At 30.7% G+C, this 20537-nt stretch overlaps 1 protein-coding gene across 1 annotated transcript in view; it reads left to right on the forward strand.

The window, feature by feature from the left end:
- LOC134684728 (F-box/LRR-repeat protein 5-like) overlaps nt 1-20537 on the forward strand; it is a 43060-nt gene extending 22523 nt beyond the window's left edge. Inside the window, exon 10 of the mRNA XM_063544038.1 lies at nt 16165-20537. The gene's annotated coding sequence lies outside the window, so the exon portion shown is untranslated. The remainder of the gene's footprint in view (nt 1-16164) is intronic.

Raw genomic sequence — 20537 nt, forward strand, 5'->3', positions numbered from 1 at the left:
TTTTTTTTCTAAACACTGTATCATAGAACAACTAAGGATATGGGGTACCATCCCTAACACAAAATTGGTTCATGCACAGCAAAAAAACACACAAACAAGAAGCAAAGGAACAGTGCTTTTATTGCTGTTCTTCATCTCAAAGTCACAGTGAGGCTTTCAACATAGAGCAAAAATAACTGTCACCTCATTCAAGTTTAAGATAGTCCCTAGCTAGTTTGTCATTCTGGTACCCATCTTTAAGATATTTACATAAGAAATGTATCAGTATTTATGCCATGTTTTCAATTACTGATAGTTTAGAACCATTGCAACACCTTAGCATTTCTGAATTTAATTTTCACACATCAATTTGTCTTGTAGATAAAATGTTAGTTTTACAGAAACTTACAGTTTACTCTGAATTGTCTTTTGTTAATTGACAAAGAAATGCTTACCAGAGCTTGTTACAATCAATATATTTACTGACATTGATTTCTTACTTAGTTAATTTGATTCTTTTAATATTAGAGAATGAATACATTTCCCCGAAGAGTTTATCAATCCCTATTATTAATTTTACACATCTTACAATATTGAAATTTCTATTCAAATTAGTGCTGAGGACAACCAGAGTTGTTGACAATATGTTGTTGCTTGGAGATAAAAACAAAAAAGTGAATATTCAATATAGACTTAGTAGTAAGCCTATATTATAAAAATGGATTGCAGATTGAATTCTTTTATTGCATGGTGCCCTAGTATGAATAAAATAGGTTAGATAATAAGTGGAAGATACAGAGTTAGAATCCGGTTCTTGATGCTGTCAAGCAGCTAAGGACAATGTTTTAATCAACACTTTGTTGGTAATTTTCACCTTTCATGGTATAACGTTACATGTGTAATTAATTTAGTGAATAAATGTGCAATCATTGCACAATTAAAACACTTGAAGGCTTTCTTCTTGACAAAGTCCCATGGCAATGTGATACTATTAACAAACTGAATTATTGTTGCCATCCACTTCAATTTTCTATTATTTGACGTAAATAATTCTGAGAGGATATGTTCTTGTCAATAATGGATGACGTAAATGCATGTTATTATGAAAGCAATTTAATTTCACAAAAGATTTTCTGAGTTAATGATTGTAAGTGACAATTTACTAATGGGATTCAAAAGTGAAAAGAAGAGAATGTATAGTGTTAGGAGGGGCCTTAATGATTAAAATTTTAACATTTGTCAATGATTTTTCTGATTATGTATGTTTAAAAGTAGTACTTATGTGGTTAAAATAATAGGATTTCTGGTGTATTTAAAAGAGAGTTGAATATAGTAGACCATAATGCCTAGAATTCTTTTTGATATTATAGCATCTTGTAAGCATTGTTGGGACATAATGGTTGCTATCCAGAAGAATATCCTAAGCGATTTCAATATCACTTGGTGTCATGATGAGATTGTTTGATCTAACCTTTACCAAATTTTAAATAGGAAATGACCCTTGAAATTATCCAAAGAAAAACTAAGACCCCTATTGGTCTTTAAGGTGAATCATTAGATCCAAGGTCAAAATCACAATGCTTATGACTACAATGAAATATAGGGAAAGTTTTGTTTCCAGGCAACATGTTTTGAGCATGACCAATCAAGTTAACAATAAACATTGTAGTGAAAAAAAAAAAATGTTTTAAGGAATTTTGGTCACATGCAGCACAAAAGGTGGATTAAAATTTTTGCTTCAATGTGACCTTTGGTTTCAATTTTATGCTGTAGTTAAAAAGTTAAACTTTTAAAATTTATTTTTCAAGTTTTATTTTTTTGTAACAATGCCTGATTGATCAATAGTTTTTGTCTCTCAATTCTGACATAGGAATTTTGATTGGGAGGCTTTGATTTAAGCTTCATACAAATGTACTTTAGGGGCTAGAAGACCATTTGTCAGATGTCCATTGTCCTTGACCTAATTTCATGGTTTAACAACTTCATAAATAAATTGTACAGTTATTTTCTTTTGCAAATTTCTCTCTTATTATGAGTTGTTAGATAATTTAAGTTCACATATATTGGATGCTTGCAACATGTAAATAATCGTCAGACAGGGTTCATTTGACCTTGACACCATTTACATGGTTCATTGGTCAATGTTAAGCATTCCTGGTTAATATAAATAAGATGTGGTATGAATGCTGTTGAGACAACTCAAAGGGCTCCAAAATGACTAGTGTAATAAAAATTAAACAGGAAAACAAGTGGTCTAATCTATATAAAAAATTAGAAACACTTATGAACCATGTCTGTCTAGCAGGTATCAACAGAGCTTAACCTTTGATTCCTTGGCCTATGTTAAGTTTTCATAGGGAGGTCTAAGCAACCAGTTAACTTTTTTGGTGTATGAAATGGTTGTAAGGTGTTCCTGTCTGTCTGGCTGGGTATACCTAAACTTGCCCTCATTTACATGACTCATTGTTATTATGTAAGATTTATTTTTTGTAATAAAACCTTCATCTTCAATGTCAATCATGATCAGTGAGGCAGGCAAGACATATAAGGGTGTGCACTTTAGTTTTTAATGGTCATATCAACAAACATAATAAGTATTTCTTTCATATATCTGTAAGAATTCAAATCAAATTCAACTTAGTAGCCCAAAAAAGGATTAGGACAAGTTTACAATTCCAATTTAAGACTAATGATCTATATAAGATTACTATTACTATTTTGATGATTGTTATTAATTAAATGTTATGGATTAACGGCTAATGTGCGCATAATTTTAATATTTTAGATTTGTATTAAGGGTTCAGCAAACATTAAGAAATATTTGGCTTATAAATTGTAACTATGTTGTTGTTTTATTCAATATATTATTTTTTTAACACTTTGTGGGTCTTATTGATGAATACTATCAAGTTTTATATTATTGATGTTCATCTTCAAATTAAAATTCTCGTAAAGATTTTAGCAGTTAGAATATTTAATTTGATGGTATCGATGACTTTATCATTTTAACTATAAAATAATTTCTTTGTTTGCTGTTAAATGCCATTAAAATACATGAATTTTGGTCGTCAAATAACAGGGTAACGTTGAGACTTTAGATGAGTTGGCAAGACATAGCAATGAATAGGCTCTTTTGAAAATACAAGATTTATATATTTTCTGTAATTTGACACTGGGCAGTGAATCAGTTTATTCCACAAAATTACAAACACAAATATGATTTAAAGGTAGTACTTGTCACCAATATGTAAATACTGTCCTTGTTCAAGATTTAATTTTACAAATAATTTGTTTAATTGACTTGCAAATATCATGTAAGAGTTGTTTTCCTTTTAATTGAAAAATAAACTTATTTTGGATACTGCAAATTTGTGGAAGTTTTATCATTAATTTCATATACCAGAATGTCAAGTACATTTCTACCAATTACATTATTAACGTGAATGGCCACATCTGTATATATTATACAGTGTATTTGTGATTTGTATGCACTTGATGCTTCCATCGCACAAAGGCATTTCAAAATTAAACATATGTTGCCATTATACAATAACAGTCTTTCTTTGGTGTGATGTAACATTATTGTTTTAAGCAAGGGTGAAGGTTGGTATCTATTAAAATGTTTAAAACCACTGCATTTATTTGCACCTGTTTTAAGTCAGGAACCTGATGTTCAGTAATTGTTGTTTGTTGATGTGGTTCATAAGTTTCTTGTTTTTCTTTTTTTATATAGACTAAATCATAAGTTTTCCTCTTTGAATGGTTTTACACTAGTCATTTTTAGGGCCCTTTATAGTATGCTCGTTGGTGTGAGCCAAGGCTCTTTGTTAAAGATGGTCTTTGACCTATGCGTTGTAATGGTTTACTTTTAAAAATGAACTTGGTTGGAGAGTTGTCTCATTGGCCCTCATATCACATCTTCTTATATCTATTTCCACACATATATCAAAGGGATATGAGAAAGCAATTGGCCATATAGGCCTAATATTTCATTTTTGGTATTTCTATTTGTACCCCTTACTTTTTTGTAACTTTTTTTTATCAAATACAGCCTAGAGTGACAATAATGTGTTGTGGGCTGTTTCCTTGTGAACTATCACATTTATGATCCTGCGCTGCTTGTTGGTCTAGTATATTAGGGTTAATATATTGATATCCCATTAACATGTTCTAGGTGTGTCAATATGCATACTATTTATTACTGGAAGTGAAACATCAAATTCAATTACCTTTGGTAACCCCAAGATTTTATTGACATCAATTTATACCCTAGACTTTTTTATGACATAATATTTTTATACCCTTTTCATTTGGATAGCTTACTATCTATTCCCACCCCTACATATTTATGGACATTATTTACAGTATTTTCACCTCCCAACATTTTTATGACATAATCGAATTGGTTTTAAGATTTATACATATCTTGTTATATTTCAATCTTCCTTTAAAGATATTAAGACTTGTAAATCGATTTCATCATAAGGAGCTTTAATAACATTTTTATACGACCGCAAATTTTGAAAAAATTTTCGTCGTATATTGCTATCACGTTGGCGTCGTCGTCGTCGTCGTCGTCGTCGTCGTCGTCCGAATACTTTTAGTTTTCGCACTCTAACTTTAGTAAAAGTGAATAGAAATCTATGAAATTTTAACACAAGGTTTATGACCACAAAAGGAAGGTTGGTATTGATTTTGGGAGTTTTGGTCCCAACATTTTAGGAATTAGGGGCCAAAAAGGGCCCAAATAAGCATTTTCTTGGTTTTCGCACTATAACTTTAGTTAAAGTTAATAGAAATCTATGAAATTTTGACACAAGGTTTATGACCACAAAAGAAAGGTTGGGATTGATTTTGGGAGTTTTGGTTTCAACAGTTTAGGAATTAGGGGCCAAAAAAGGGCCCAAATAAGCATTATTCTTGGTTTTCGCACAATAACTTTAGTTTAAGTTAATAGAAATCAATGAAATTTAAACACAATGTTTATGACCACAAAAGGAAGGTTGGTATTGATTTTGGGAGTTTAGGTCCCAACAGTTTAGGAATAAGGGGCCAAAAAGGGACCCAAATAAGCATTTTTCTTGGTTTTCGCACCATTACTTTAGTATAAGTAAATAGAAATCTATGAAATTTAAACACAAGGTATATGACCATAAAAGGAAGGTTGGTATTGATTTTGGGAGTTTTGGTTCTAACAGTTTAGGAAAAAGGGGCCCAAAGGGTCCAAAATTAAACTTTGTTTGATTTCATCAAGAATTGAATAATTGGGGTTCTTTGATATGCGGAATCTAATTGTGTATGTAGATTCTTAATTTTTGGTCCCATTTTCAAATTGGTCTACATTAAGGTCCAAAGGGTCCAAAATTAATTTGATTTTGACAAAAAATTAATCGGTTTGGTTCTTTGATATGCTGAATCTAAAAATGTATTTAGATTCTTGATTATTGGCCCAGTTTTCAAGTTGGTCCAAATCGGGGTCCAAAATTAAACATTGTTTGATTTCATTAAAAATTGAATAAATGGGGTTCTTTGATATGCCAAATCTAACTGTGTATGTAGATTCTTCATTTTTGGTCCTGTTTTCAAATTGGTCTACATTAAAGTCCAAAGGGTCCAAAATTAAACTTAGTTTGATTTTAACAAAAATTGAAATCTTGGGGTTCTTTGATATGCTGAATCCAAACATGTACTTAGATTTTTGATTATGGGCCCAGTTTTCAAGTTGGTCCCAATCAGGATCTAAAATATTATATTAAGTATTGTGCAATAGCAAGTCTTTTCAATTGCACAGTATTGCACAATGGCAAGAAATATCTAATTGCACAATATTGTGAAATAGCAATATTTTTTTTTAATTAGAGTTATCTTTCTTTGTCCAGAATAGTAAGCAAGAAATATCTAATTGCACAATATTGTGAAATAGCAATATTTTTTTTTAATTGGAGTTATCTTTCTTTGTCCAGAATCAACTCAAATCTTTGTTATATACAATGTATATTCACTTTTTACTACCAACTGATAAATTAAAATAATCTTTACCATTCAGTGATAACAAGCAGTTTTTTTACATCTTAATATTTTATGATGTATTTAAATGAGTAGTTATTGTTGCAAACTCCATTAGAAATTTAATTGAGATTAATTTGGAATAAGGGAAAGGGGGATGTGATTAAAAAAATTGGGTTCTATTTTCTCATTTGAAATGAAATTTCATAAATAGAATGAAAATTTCTTCAAACATTTTTTTGAGAGGATTAATATTCAACAGCATAGTGAATTGCTCTAAGAGAAAACAAAAATTTTAAGTTCATTAGAAAACATTCATTCTGTGTCAGAAACCTATGCTGTGTCAACTATTTAATCACAATCCAAATTTAGAGCTGAATCCAGCTTGAATGTTGTGTCCATACTTGCCCCAACCGTTCAGGGTTCAACCTCTGCGGTCGTATAAAGCTACGCCCTGCGGAGCATCTGGTAAATTATACTGTAGAAATATTGTATATTATGTTATGGTAATTATAAGATAAGATTAAAGGTAGGGATTGGTTGATGTAATACAGAGATCAAAACTTTAGAACAGTCTGTACAAGGTCAGCAAACTATCTGCTTTTCCTGATAAATCAAGAAAATATGAGAATTGGGTCCTCAGAGTCAACTATAAATTAACACAGGTTTAATATCAAAATGAAAATAAAGATTCATTTAGACAACTTTGACAATTGTTAATCAGGGCTCTGCCCAGCCAAATGGTGGACGCCCTTTAGTGATCAGTCTGTCTGTCAGTCAGTAACAAATTGTGTCTGCTCTATATGATAGAACTGCTCTGATTTCAAAGTTTATACTTGACATGTGAATTAACCAACACCAGAGGGTGTGTCCTAAGGTATGTAAAAATTCCTAGGTCAAATATCAAGGTCAAAACCTTTGGTTTCAGTTAACAACCCCTATGTTATAGATGGTGTCTGCTAGATATCTTGAGAACTGTTATGATTTTAAAGTTTATACTTGACATGTATAATAGCCAACACCAGAGTGTGTTTTAATGTTTGTACAACAACCTAGGTCAAAGATCAAAAACTTTGGTTCAGTTGACAACCCCATGTCCAATGGTAAACACACATTATTCAAATCAGGGCCCATACAGATGACTCCCATTTCAATGATGTGAGATAAAATAAACATTTTAAAAAGAATATAATTTCAATTTAACACTTTATCATTGGAGCAGACCAAGATTAAAAAAGGATGGGAAAAATGTGAACTTATCAAACAACCGTATAAGAAAGTTGTATGTTGTGTGTTCTTGTGGAAGACAAACAACCACTACATACTGTAAACACAATCAAATGTCACATGGGTATATAACTATGGTCACATGGGTATATAATTATTGTCACTTGTCTGACACTTCTGAAATCTTGTAAGAAAACCCATTCTGTTTTATAGTCTGATTCACAATTATGTTCTATCAAATGCAAACATTTGTTTAATCCATTGTTCAATGTTCAACAGTGGCTAGTCTCATTTCACAGTTGTTCTTTCTATCCTTGTGTCCACAGGACCTTCCTAATTGATTAACTGTTAGATATCGAAGAATCCTAAATGAAATTAAAATAATTGACACTGAAGTAAGAAAACAACTGAAAGTTACTTCTAGCAGTTCACAGAGAGATAGATTTATCCACCAGTCAGCAGATTTTAGAGTAATCTGAGTTAATAGTACTTCAGTACTTTGATTGTGTAGCTATACATTCTTAATATGGTTACTGCATATAAATACATAATATACATAATTTGAATATTCAATTTTGGGATTGCCTTGATTTAAAAAATAACATGTAGCTTACCTCTCCTTGCAAATAGCATATGTCTAAAGAAAAATTGATGTCTTTTTCCAAATCTTTATGTACTTTATTCAAATATATCACTTTTTAGCTCACCTGGCCTAAAGGACCAAGTGAGCTTTTCTCATTACTTGGCTTCCATCGTCGTCGTTAACTTTTACAAAAATTTTATCCTCTGAAACTACTGCCAAATTTAACCAAACTTGGACACAATCATCATTGGTGTATCTCGTTTAAATAATTAGTCCGGTGACCCAGCCAACCAACTAAGATGGCTGCCATGGCTAAAAATAGAGCATAGGGGAAAAATGTAGATTTTGGCTTATATCTCTGAAACCAATGCATTTAGAGCAAATCTGATTTAGGTTTAATTTGTTGATCAGGTCAATATATCTGGCTTAAACTTTCAGATGAATCAGACAACCCATTGTTGGGTTGCTGCCACATAATTGGTAGTTTTAAGAAAATTTTGCTGTTTTTTGTTACTATCTTGTATATTATTGTAGATAGAGATAAACTGTAAACAAAAATAATGTACAGCCAAATAAGATCTAAAAATAAGTCAACATGAACAAAATGGTCCATTGACCCCTTAAAGACAAATCCCTCTATTGTTTATGCGCATATACAAGCGCAACAGTACTATGCCGTCAGCGTTTTATGACGTCGTATTTTCCGCGAACTCAAAACGTTAATGAGAGTTATTCCTCTTTGAGCCGATGGAGAGAGTGACAAACGTTCGTGTTGATAAGTAGATTTTCCGAGAAGGAAATAAACATTGTTTTATATAATAGACATGTTCCAGAATTGGAGATAACAATTAATTATGTGAATTAAGTGTATCTGAAACATTTAACCAATAAAACAGCAAATGATAAAATATATGAATAAAAAGAGAGTCAACTAAACAGCAAACTAACAACTGTCAATTAACAAAACAAAAATCTGGATACTCGACAACAAGATGGAGGGAGATAGATAGGACTTTTATCGGGACTCCAGGATCGGGTGTTTTTAAGCTCGGGATTTCGGGATCCGAGAATCTTTTTTAACTTTACTTTTTTTAAATTTGGGACCTCCGGGATTTCGAAATGGGTCAATCATATAATATAAAACTAAAATCCATAATTTGCTTCGTGTATGGACTTATCTGTTCTATAGAGACAATCTCTTTGGTAGCCTAGGTTGTAAATTGTATTCATATTTCCACAAATTATAAAGAAAGTACGAAAATCATCAATCAAAATTCAATGTATCTATAGAATTAGAACCTTACGTACCTACAGTGGCGGATCCAGAAATTTTCATAAGTGGGGGCCCACTGACTGACCTAAGAGGGGGCCCGCTCCAGTCACGCATCAGTGATTCCCTATATGAGCAACCAAATTTTTTCCCAAAAAGGGGGGGGGGGGGGGGGCGGGATCCCTGCCCCCCCTAAATAATAAATGAAAAATTCTGAACTTATGTCGTTTCATTCACTTTTCAATTCTTTTACAAACACTAAGCTGGTCATGAAAAGAATGGAATGCTTGTCTCGGAACGTTAAACATCAAACAATCAATTAAATCAAATGCAAACCAGAAACGCCGATTGTTGTCAGCAACATTATAAACTGATAATATTCTTTTTGAATGGCTAAGGGAGATAAATCGAACGCATATATTCGACATATATGCAAACGAAACTCAACGTAAGAATACGTATCATTCAACAACCGAAAATAAATTGGAATATCGATGTTTTACCGCAAAAATCAAATGCAACATTGCAAAAAGACTATGTAATTGTTAACTGTTGCATTTCAACACACTGCAATATCGGTGGACATGTGTCATGGATTTTATTATACAAAATTACTGCTCCTTAATGATACGTTCGTCCAGTTTCGTCCGTTCGTTAGATGTTGAGAAACCTCTAATATTAAGCGAATACGGAATGAATAAGAACGGTATCAGTCGAGCATTGAAACGGGTAAGGAGCTTGTGAATAAGTAGTTGTCGTTAAAGTGTTACATATTTGTTTTTTATTTATTTACTTTTTGTTCATAAATTAAGCCGTTATTTTCTCGTTTGAATTTTTTTTCATTTGTCATTTCTGGACCTTTTATAGCTTTATATGCATTATGAGATTTGCTCTTTGTTGAAGGCCGTACGATGACCTATTATAAATAGTTCCTGTGTCAATTGGTCTCTTGTGGAAATATGTATTATTTGCTATCATAAATTTATCTTTCAGAAAAATTATGCAAATAAACGTCGTATACATTTTTTTTTATCTTCATGTTCTGTCAAATCTTTTGAGTATACGGATGAAACTCTGAAATCAGTTACTTATTAGAATACATTAAACTGACCATGCGCAGATTTATTTTCATATCTACATAAAACATTTTGAATTGTAGATCGATTTATCTAAGCGTTTAAACTTAAACAAAGATCAGGGTTGCGTTCAATATCGTAGTGGCTACATAGGGCTTCGTAGATTTATGACTATTGAACATGTAGCTAGCCTAGTTACTCGTTCATAAGATCAAAATCTATGTAGCATTACGTAACCCGGTTCATAAAACTACATTTGGAAGTGGTATTTTTAAGTCCGATCTTTCTCATATTTGCAATATCGGCTCGTCGATCTTTATTGTTAGGAGTCTATTGATTTTAAGTTATTATCATCAAAATAAAAAGGAACACCATTCTTAACCGCGAAATTAGAATTCATGATATTGAAAGCAAAGGTCTGTCTTGTCTTTCAGATATACTTTGACTGAACTATGAAATGATATAACAAATGTATTCACTATTCTAAGAAGAATTTCTGTTCAACACATAAGCACTATAAATAACCTGAATAGAAATGTTGTTCATAGAAGCATAATCAATTCGCGTGTACATTTGTTCAATGCATTGTTTTCCAACCATCCACCACATTTACATTACGTGTAGACCTGTGAAACTGACTAAAAACTAAGTACGTCTATCACGTGTAAATTAATATGCATTAATAGTAGTTGAAAACAAACAAACAGCATAACAGCAAATAACGAGAACTGTGTTGTCCGTAATTGGTATCGGAAAAGTATAACGCCCAAAACTGGCGGAACGGCTTTCGACGTTATTTAAGAATTGGCGCAATGTATTCCCGCCATTTTAAATTGTTAACCCTTTTGTAGAAATATCTCTTTTTCCATGCCGGTGACCCCATCTCTTTATTTCATGATTTTATCTAGAAATAAACAACGCATATTCTGTTGAATACTCATCGAGAAATTATTGGTCAATTTTTTTTAAACATCATTCTTTCATAGTTATTTCACAATAAATAAAGGCGGGAAAATTATTATAGCAACTTATCGCTATTATTTTGCCCTCAGAAATTGGTAATATTATTAAAATAGTTTGTATTAACAATTTGGTTAACAGAACAAACAAGTTTTATGGGAAACCAACTTAAAAAAAAATATTTCACTGCTATTGACTAGAGGTCCCGATTTCCAAATTCCATGAAAAAGACGGCGTTCTAAATCGAAAACGAGGTCGGTGACCCCATTATTTTATTTGCTTATTTTGAAGCTTTTACCTAACCTAAAGTAAATATAAAATATAAAGAAGATATTATTGGTAGATCTGAATAGAAGGATTCGTCTTTAAGGAGTTATTGCCCTTTATAGTCAATTAATTTTAACAATTTTCATAAATTTTGTAAATTTTTACAAAATATTTTCCACTGTTACTACTGGGCCAAGTTCTACAAACACATCACCATCACCAAAACATAATTTTGTTAAAAAAAACATATGTGTCCTTAGTTTAATATGCACATAGATCAAGGTGAGCGACACAGGCTCTTTAAAGCCTCTAGTTTGAAAATACCACTGCCAAAAAAACATGGCCATTAAGAACTTTTTGCTCCAGGAGGTTTAATATTGTAAAATACATAAAGACAAGATATTGCAACCCCCTACCATACATGTATTTGTTTGATGTCTAAGTATGATTGTGCAACACCTTATGTCATCATTTTCCCACATTGTTACTCAACTTCATACATTATATTGCCTTAAAAGATTACTTTTGAACTTAATTGATTTTTCCTCAAGGAATTTGAAATAATGTACATTTCACTACTTTTAAATAGACTTTTGATTACACATTTTAAGTGAAACATATCATTGTCTAATTATACTAAAGAAACTTTTTCTTTTTAATTTAAAAATAACAGTGTTTTGATATTTACATTTTCAAGGATAATTATAGAGAAATAAATATAGTAATGTGATTTGAAAGGATGAAATGGAAAATATTATGGCAAGTGCTTTTGAAAACTACTGGGGTCTGCCATCCCAATATTTCACACATAAATACCTCAAAGCATTATAAATATTAAATTTACTGCACATTTTTACATACTTACCCAATACAATTAAGGTTTAAGTACTGCTTAACCAAATAATTTTTGAAGTGATTGACAATAAATTCAAATATGTTAAGTTTTCATAAATTTGACTTTAATTATTCAATAGTAACATCTCTTTCTTACCTGAAGATTTTGTGATTTTATCTTTGATCTCAAGATGATCTTAATATACAGTCTACTTTAAGCTATTAAACTTAGAAAAGAGTGAACAATGACTAGGTAGTTGCAGATTACAGACTATATGAACAATCTGGAAAAAAAATGACCATCAAAAATGAACATGATATTTGGAAAAATTCTTTGATTGAGCTACATGTATTTCCAATGTGCACCAAACTTGACCAGAATAGAATTTCAAGTATATAAATCATTTAGACAATCTATAAAGACTATTAACGGATGCACAAAAATGATTTCAATGCTTGAAAATTTGTCATTTTATTATCCCCCACTATAGCTTACAGATTTGGTTATTTTAGTTGAACAAAAAATGTGAATATGTCCTCTAATTTAGACTGGTTAACATACCAGACACTTGATAATTCAATTTCTTTTGAGTAATAATGTGACAATATACATAATGCATTATAAGGTTGTGCAACAGATTCAGCCTTATTATGTCTGACAATTCTTATGTAAATGCCACTTCAAATTTTTACCAATATCAGTTTTGTCTTAAAGGGCAAACAGTACTGTATTTAAGTGAAGGAAGTAAAAAGTAATTTGATTGTAAAAGAACATGCATCATGTTTGGATTATCCAAGTACATGGATTGATTTTGTATCTAGTAGTATACTCTGACAGCAGATAGAATAGTGCATACATTTAACAGTTGACAATAAGTACTATGTATATCCCTTATATACATATTTTATTTGTATTGTTAGGTTGCTTATAATTATACTGCAATCAGCTATTTTACTGTACAGATAAAGCTATACGTATAAACGTTAGCTTTATACGTCAATGACCCCAATTGACCTATAAGCCCCGCCTCCTTATTGTATTTCATCAACAACATCACGTCACGACCATGACAACGTAAAGTAACAATGGTCAAACTTTTTTGAATTTAAACTTTTATGTCTTCAAATTGGTTATTTATATATCATGTTTATCAAATGCTATTAATTAAGTTCATTTTCCCTTTATAATTCCTTAATACGCCATTGTCTTACCACCTGGACTACGCTCATAGGGAAATACCCCAAAATGGTACCCCAAGAGGGAAATTCCAAACACTTTTTTTAACAATTTTTGTTACATGTTTTTTTCATTTTTCATTTTTTTTTCGATTTCAGTATAAAGACAATATACGTATAGTGTCTTGAAATATGAAATTTATTTGTATTCGGCACGAAACGGAAAAATGCTCGGTAGAACCTCGCATTTTCCCGTTTCTAAGCCTCATACAAATAAATTTCATATTTCAAGACACTATACGTATATTGTCTAAATGTATGTAGCGTACCCTTATCCTGTTCTGTTTCCCATGGTCTCTATATACTGGTAAGGCATTTCTATCAGTGATGGCTTTTCAGTATATATGTCATTTAAAATGAGATAGATGGTATCATTGAGAATTAGATATAGTCTTTTCATATCTGAGTAGCATTAGCCACAGATATAGGCCAACTTTATACAAAGCTCATACATAGAAGAAATAAATGATTATTTTACTTTTCTGTCATTCTAAAAAGAGCAATTAGTTTTGATATAACAGAAATAGTGTCATTATTTCAAACTTTCAGAAGTAGATGTTTGATAGATATATATGGATTTGGATTTTGAATGAAATCTTAATTGTGTCTATTTTACTGTCATCACGTTGAAACCTTATCACTGCTTTTCTATGACAGTATGAATTGTTGTTCTATCTTGATTTATTTTAGTTTAATTGCCAAAGCATGAGTTTTTTGCTGATAAATGATAATACTCCTATGTAAGCATACTAAGCAATGATACATGAGATCTACATTTTTATGGCATTGCTTCCTTAAGGAATCCTCCTATTTGAGAGAATCAATTAGTATGTTTCTCCAGATATCCATTTTAACATACTATCAAGCTTACTAATTGGCTTTTATAATGACAATCAGATGTCTTCATGTTTCTTGTCCATCTTAAATAGCAACATTAAAGGAAGAATGGTCATATGAGATTGTCTGAATCAATTCAAGGTTATAGAATTTACAACAGAATTGATGTACATATTTAGTTTATTTTTAAAGATTTTCACTTCATGTACCCACTTGTAAGTAAATCTCAGATGTCTAAAGATATTCAGTCAGTGGTGGATTTAGGGGTTGGACTGGACCCCCCCCCCTTTTTTTTTGGACGATCAATGCATTTGAATGTGGACAAATGGTTAGAAACATAACCCCCCCTTTTCTCATCAAAACGCCTTCTTTTAAAAATAGCTGGATCCACCCCTATTCAGTTGAGTCCTTTCTTCTTTGTATCCATATAGCAACCTTGCAAATCTTTATACACAATACTTGCCCTACATGTACTTAGTTCAAAAATACTATTTTATTTATTTGTGTTTACTGGGTTTGTTTAATTTTAGTTTTGAAAGTAATAGGATGTTCACATTGATCCAAATATAAATTTTCTATTTGATGATGCATTGAAATCACTTAATGATTTGAATTTTTAATTACATAAAAATTCATTTGCTTTGTCATTACATTTTATTATAAGTTTACCAAGATATTGTCAAGGTACATGTAAATAAAGCTTAATTAAACATGTATAGTTGTATGTAAAATATATATTTCTAATCTATACCAATATTTAATCCTCTTAATGGTTTAGTTTCTCTAAAGCTAACATTATATCCAATGCTATTGATTGCTATTTCCAAAGCAAAGACGTCATACATGTATGTATCGATACCATCAGTAAGCCATTAATGTTTATATTTGTTTATAGAAATTAAAAATAAGCTTGTCTGATTATAACCCTTGCTTTTAAAACGTATTACATTATTTATGTGTTATGATCCATGAATTATTGTTACAAGATTTAACTAAGTATTCAATTTTCCATTTTGAATTATGGTCTATTGTTTATAAGGGTCGGTGGTTGTGTTGAATTTAAAACTTATTTATAGCTTGCTACACAGGGGGATATAAGTTTTACATGATAAACATTAATTCTGCCAACCATGTAATTGTTTCAACAATTTAATCGCTCATCTGTGTGCACTTATCTTACCAGAATTTACAGAAAGGTCTCAACAGCCATGTTAGAAACAATGGACACAATTTAACTCCTGCATTGGAAGGGCTGCTTGGTTATCGATTTGTCATGTTCGTGTTTAGAAATATTTTGTCCTTTAATTATCAGCTTAATTAGTACAAATGATTATTTGTTAGTTACAAGTCTTTATACTGCCAAGTTCTAATTGATTTTAGGCTTATAATTCCCTATGAACCTTTCCTGTTATGATTTATTCCCATAAATTGTGATGTACATAAATCAGGATACATTCACAGGTCATTAAATATGGTGTTATATCACGTTCAAAGTACTTAGGATCAGTTATAGAACATCTACCGGTATATTATTGACTCTTTCCTAACTTAAAAGGCATTAAAATCTCCTTTTTATAATAATCAGAAAGTATAGATATTTAGATGTAGTTTGGAAAAGTCTCTGGCTTTGGCCAGAACAATTGCTTGAGTTGATAGTGATGGCATGTCCTGTTTGAAAATAAATGAGATTATTAATGGTGAATAAGAAAAAAATATATAATTGCACCTGGTCATTGAAAAAACATAGTCCAACTAAATAAGATAATATAATTCATCTTTTGCTGTAAAAATAAGTGATGAAAGTCTGATTTTGTGCTGGTAAACAAAAATCAAATTTAGAACACTACAAAATTAGTATACTCTAAGATATTAATTTCTTTTATTTACAGATTTTCCTGTTGGAGCAGTATACAGTTTACCAGTAGACAGACCTGACCAAAGATAACATTACATGTATAACATGTTGAAGAAAGACAATATCACTGTGTTTTGATTTTATTCCTTTCTTGAGCTTCAATAGATCATTGTACTATATATTAGCCAGAGTATTTGTGGTATTTGGATTTGCTTATATTGGGTGCTAATTGGTATGCTAACTAGAAACAGATTTTTTAAACAAATTGTTCCATAAAAATTAGTAGGGAGCATTTTGAAGGCATACTTGGTGTATGTGTGGAACATAACAGATTGGGTTACAATTCACTGTGAAATCTTTCCATGGAAGAATAACACTTGCAACATGACACCCTAAACAGGGACTGTCTGCAATGTTTAGAAAAATGTATTTTAAGTTCAATTATGTCTCTTCGAAAACAAGAAACAATGTCAGAATTTTACTTTGTCAAAACAGAAAAAATCAAAAAACTAACAATCTGTAAGAAACAAAGGAAAAGTTTCAGCGACAAATTGTTCCTACATAAAGACAATCTGAGACATTGAAAGTGATGCTGTATTATAACATTTTATGGACATTTTTTACTGAGTCGCTTAAAGACTGTCTTACAGATTATCTTATTGTTAAAAAGACTTAAAGTCTATTAGAGACTGCAAGGTCAGCTCATTTAAAGTGTAAACTATATATATTATTTAATTAAGATTTAATATGATATAATCAGTTTGGAATTATAATAGCAAAACTGTGTACTCCAGTGCAAAGATTTTATATACAAGATATAAGATGTTTTATTGAGCCAATTATGGCACCCAATGCTGATCATAGTTCATAACAAAACAAAATATATACATTAAACAAAATTTAAATTTTTGATTAACAATTATTAGTTAGAATGAAATGACAAAATAAAACATAAATCGTGATGTAGTAGTAAGAAGTTACATTCTCATTTTCCCATTTAAAAATCTAGACTGTGTAGGCTGTTAATGACAAGAAGATAGCATCCTTCCTTGAATAAAGCATTTTGTCCTTAGAGAATGCTAGGTTAAGTTTGGTCTTTTTTCATTTCTTGATATTCATTGAAAAAACGTACTATCGACTCAACAATATTAAATGCTTTTTGTTATTTGCATAGGCAGCTAAAACAAAGATTTGATGATAATAAAGTTAACTAAGACAATATTTAAGCATTATGTTGCTAATTGTTTCCTAGATATAAAATTAACAGTATTGTGTTTGTTTTGGTTTCTCAACAATCACTTCCTGTAAGTTTCCAGAGTCAATAAAAGTACCCGACCTAGTTTTTATGTAGTGGTCTAATTGAAAAATGACTACCATTTCCTCTATTTATTACAATTGTTTTCGTGTAGAGACCAAGTGGTGTGATTGATTTTTTTTTCTTACAGAATTTCTTTGACCTTTAGATGTAGTTAATGTAAGGAAGACATAAATTATGGATATAAGTAATTAGTTTAATGGCGTAATCTGTTTTATGCAACCCTATTAAAGTGTTGTTCCATGCTAGATATGAACAGTCATGGTCATTTGGGGTATAACTAAATAAAGATTTTGTGCAATTAGAAAAAGAATTTTTCAACAAGCATATTTATTGATTTTTTTCAACATTAAGCTTTCTATAAAGTAAAGTATTATGTGATCTACTATGTGTTAGTCTTGTCTGGCATACAGACCTGAAGAATATGACATGATTTACCCAGCATGCATTGTATGCTAGTTGAAGCTGTCCTATGGGATCATAGAAATTTTGAACATAAATAGACTTTCTTGTTTAAGTCGTTAGTATTATTTAAAAAAAAAAAATCACATTTTGTTATGAGGGCTTTAACAGCTAACTATACACGTAACAGTATGGATTTTGTTCATTATCAAAGGAAGAAATTGGCCTATCCACATCATGTGGACTCAAAAAGACAGTTGTCTCATTTGCAATCAATCACACCACATATCATATCTCTTGTGGGTATTTGTCTTACGACAGTAGTACCACATCTCCTTATTAACAATACAAGTCAGCTGCTCTAATTGATCAGGCAAGACATTTTGCTTGAAATGCAATGTATTAAGACTCCTCACAAATCTGTATCCATTCTTTAATATTTTTTTTGTTTTACTGAAAATGTTTAAATAATATAAAGCTTTCAAACTGTAGAAGGTTGCATTGTAAATAATTCATATCATTAGGTTAAAGAATCCTATATGCAAATTACGCATACTTGTGTTGCTTCTTGATATATTGTTACTAATGTACACAGCAACTGTGATGTATAGATATATGTATACTACATTGATCAGAGACTGTAGACAGATTGATTTTTGTTTAATTACCTTTTTATAATCATGTTTAAACAACTAAAAGTATATATTAAATATTATTTAAGGGATTTAAATGATTTAGCTTTGTTCATTTTAATAAGAATGTGCTGTATTTTATTGAACGGAATCTCTATGAAGCATTGTACTGTTAAGATATTCTTTGATCTGGGAACAAAATTTTGATTACTGATTAGACCTAAGCAATTCTTTTCTTTGCTTTATTTTTCCCAGTCAGTATGAAGGATTTTCATGTTTCTTAAGTATTACTTTAGTCACAGAACAAAACTAGTTTAAATATTTTTCATTTTTCACTGTTTTATGTATGTCATTTTTATTCCCAAATTTTCTAGGAAAAGAGAGTAGAGCATGTACTGCTATCTTTTAAATTTGGTTTAGTTTTGCATTCTATGGATGATTAAACTCAGATTTAATTATTGGAACTAACATTTTGTTCAATTTTCTAGATTACCATCATATTCCTATAACATTGCAAAAAATAAATAATTCTGTTTTTGCTAAAGTTTCTTTTGTTATTTATTGCATATAAGTCCTAGTCATAGCTTATTCACAAATATATCTATAGAAGATAGGGCAACTACCCTAAGTCTTTTAATGTTGCTGATAATAATCTTGATGTTGTAAGCATTTATAATGAAAAACCATTTGGTTAACCAACAATAGTGCCAATACTTGTTCAGTATTAAAACTTACTTCAGCATTTTAAACATTATTACACTGATTCTATATTTTATTTTGTTTTTGAATTATTCAGAATTCATTTTCAAACATATTTTGATTCCAATAGATGAACAATAGTTTTGTTAGTGACACTGGGAATTTTAGTTTTCACGCTGTTGCTGGCATTATCAGCAGTGTCTATTGCTTATTATTTTTTGTTTTATCTAAATGAGTAGAACCATACAATAAAGAAATTGTCCTTATATGTACTTTTCGAAACACTGACTTAAGTGGTTGCATCACATTGTGGAAGTTGTACCCTTTGTAAAGTATACTCACATGTTTGTTTCAAATGGGAATTATTTTTTTTGCAACTGAAGAAGAACTATATATACTTCATTATATTGGCAAATGAAATATTGCATCATGTACAACTATCATTATCATTTTAACCAAGCTACCGAAATTCAAAGTAATTACTTTATAAGAATAAGTTAAGTGATGATCATGTCCACTCCAATAAAGATACAGTTATATGGGCTATAGCAGTTTTTCAAATTATTTGCTTTTTTGAAAGTTTTTGGAGTCAAGACATTTATTGCTATATAGATTTTGGAAATTTAACTTTTTCACAGTTTTTAGTCTTTACTTTATTAACATACTTCACCCCCTTTTCACTTATCATTTCAGCTATTTTCCTGAGTATGTGATAACAATTATTGCAGGAAACTGAAGGATATAAACTTTTTTATCATAGCTGTTTTAATATATTTATTACATAAACCATAGGCGAACCAAGGAGGGGGGTTCCTGGGACCCCTCTTTTGTGAGGAAAATTCAGTTGGTTATATAGGGAAATAGGGAAGCATGAATGTATCGGGCCCCCACATAGGTCAGTCAGTGGGCCCCTCTTTATGAAAAGTTCTGGATTTGGATCCGTGAATGTAAACTTTTGGATGATTTTAACCTGCAACATTAAATGGTCTAAGCTTTGTGATAATTCCTCAGATCAGTAATTAAGTAAAACTACGTTTATACACAATTTTGAGAATAACTCTTACAATTTTGTACATATTTAGCTGTACTAATGTACTGTTTTTATGTTTGAGAATAACTCTACAATTTTGCACATATTTAGCTGTACTGAAGTACTGGTTTTATGTTTGCTTTATTTATTGTCTTTCTGTAAGATAAAATGTATTATAAGAGACAAATGTTTATATGCATCTCAAACTAAGCCTTTGTTCATCATGACTCAAAGTGCTAAAGTCAATTGTTTTCTATTATTTATACTGGTTTGTTTTAAAATAGAATTGTTATTAGATAAATAAACCATTTGTTCATCGCAGCACAGTG

The sequence above is a fragment of the Mytilus trossulus genome, chromosome 1, assembly GCF_036588685.1.
Source record: "Mytilus trossulus isolate FHL-02 chromosome 1, PNRI_Mtr1.1.1.hap1, whole genome shotgun sequence".
Taxonomy (NCBI): domain Eukaryota; kingdom Metazoa; phylum Mollusca; class Bivalvia; order Mytilida; family Mytilidae; genus Mytilus; species Mytilus trossulus.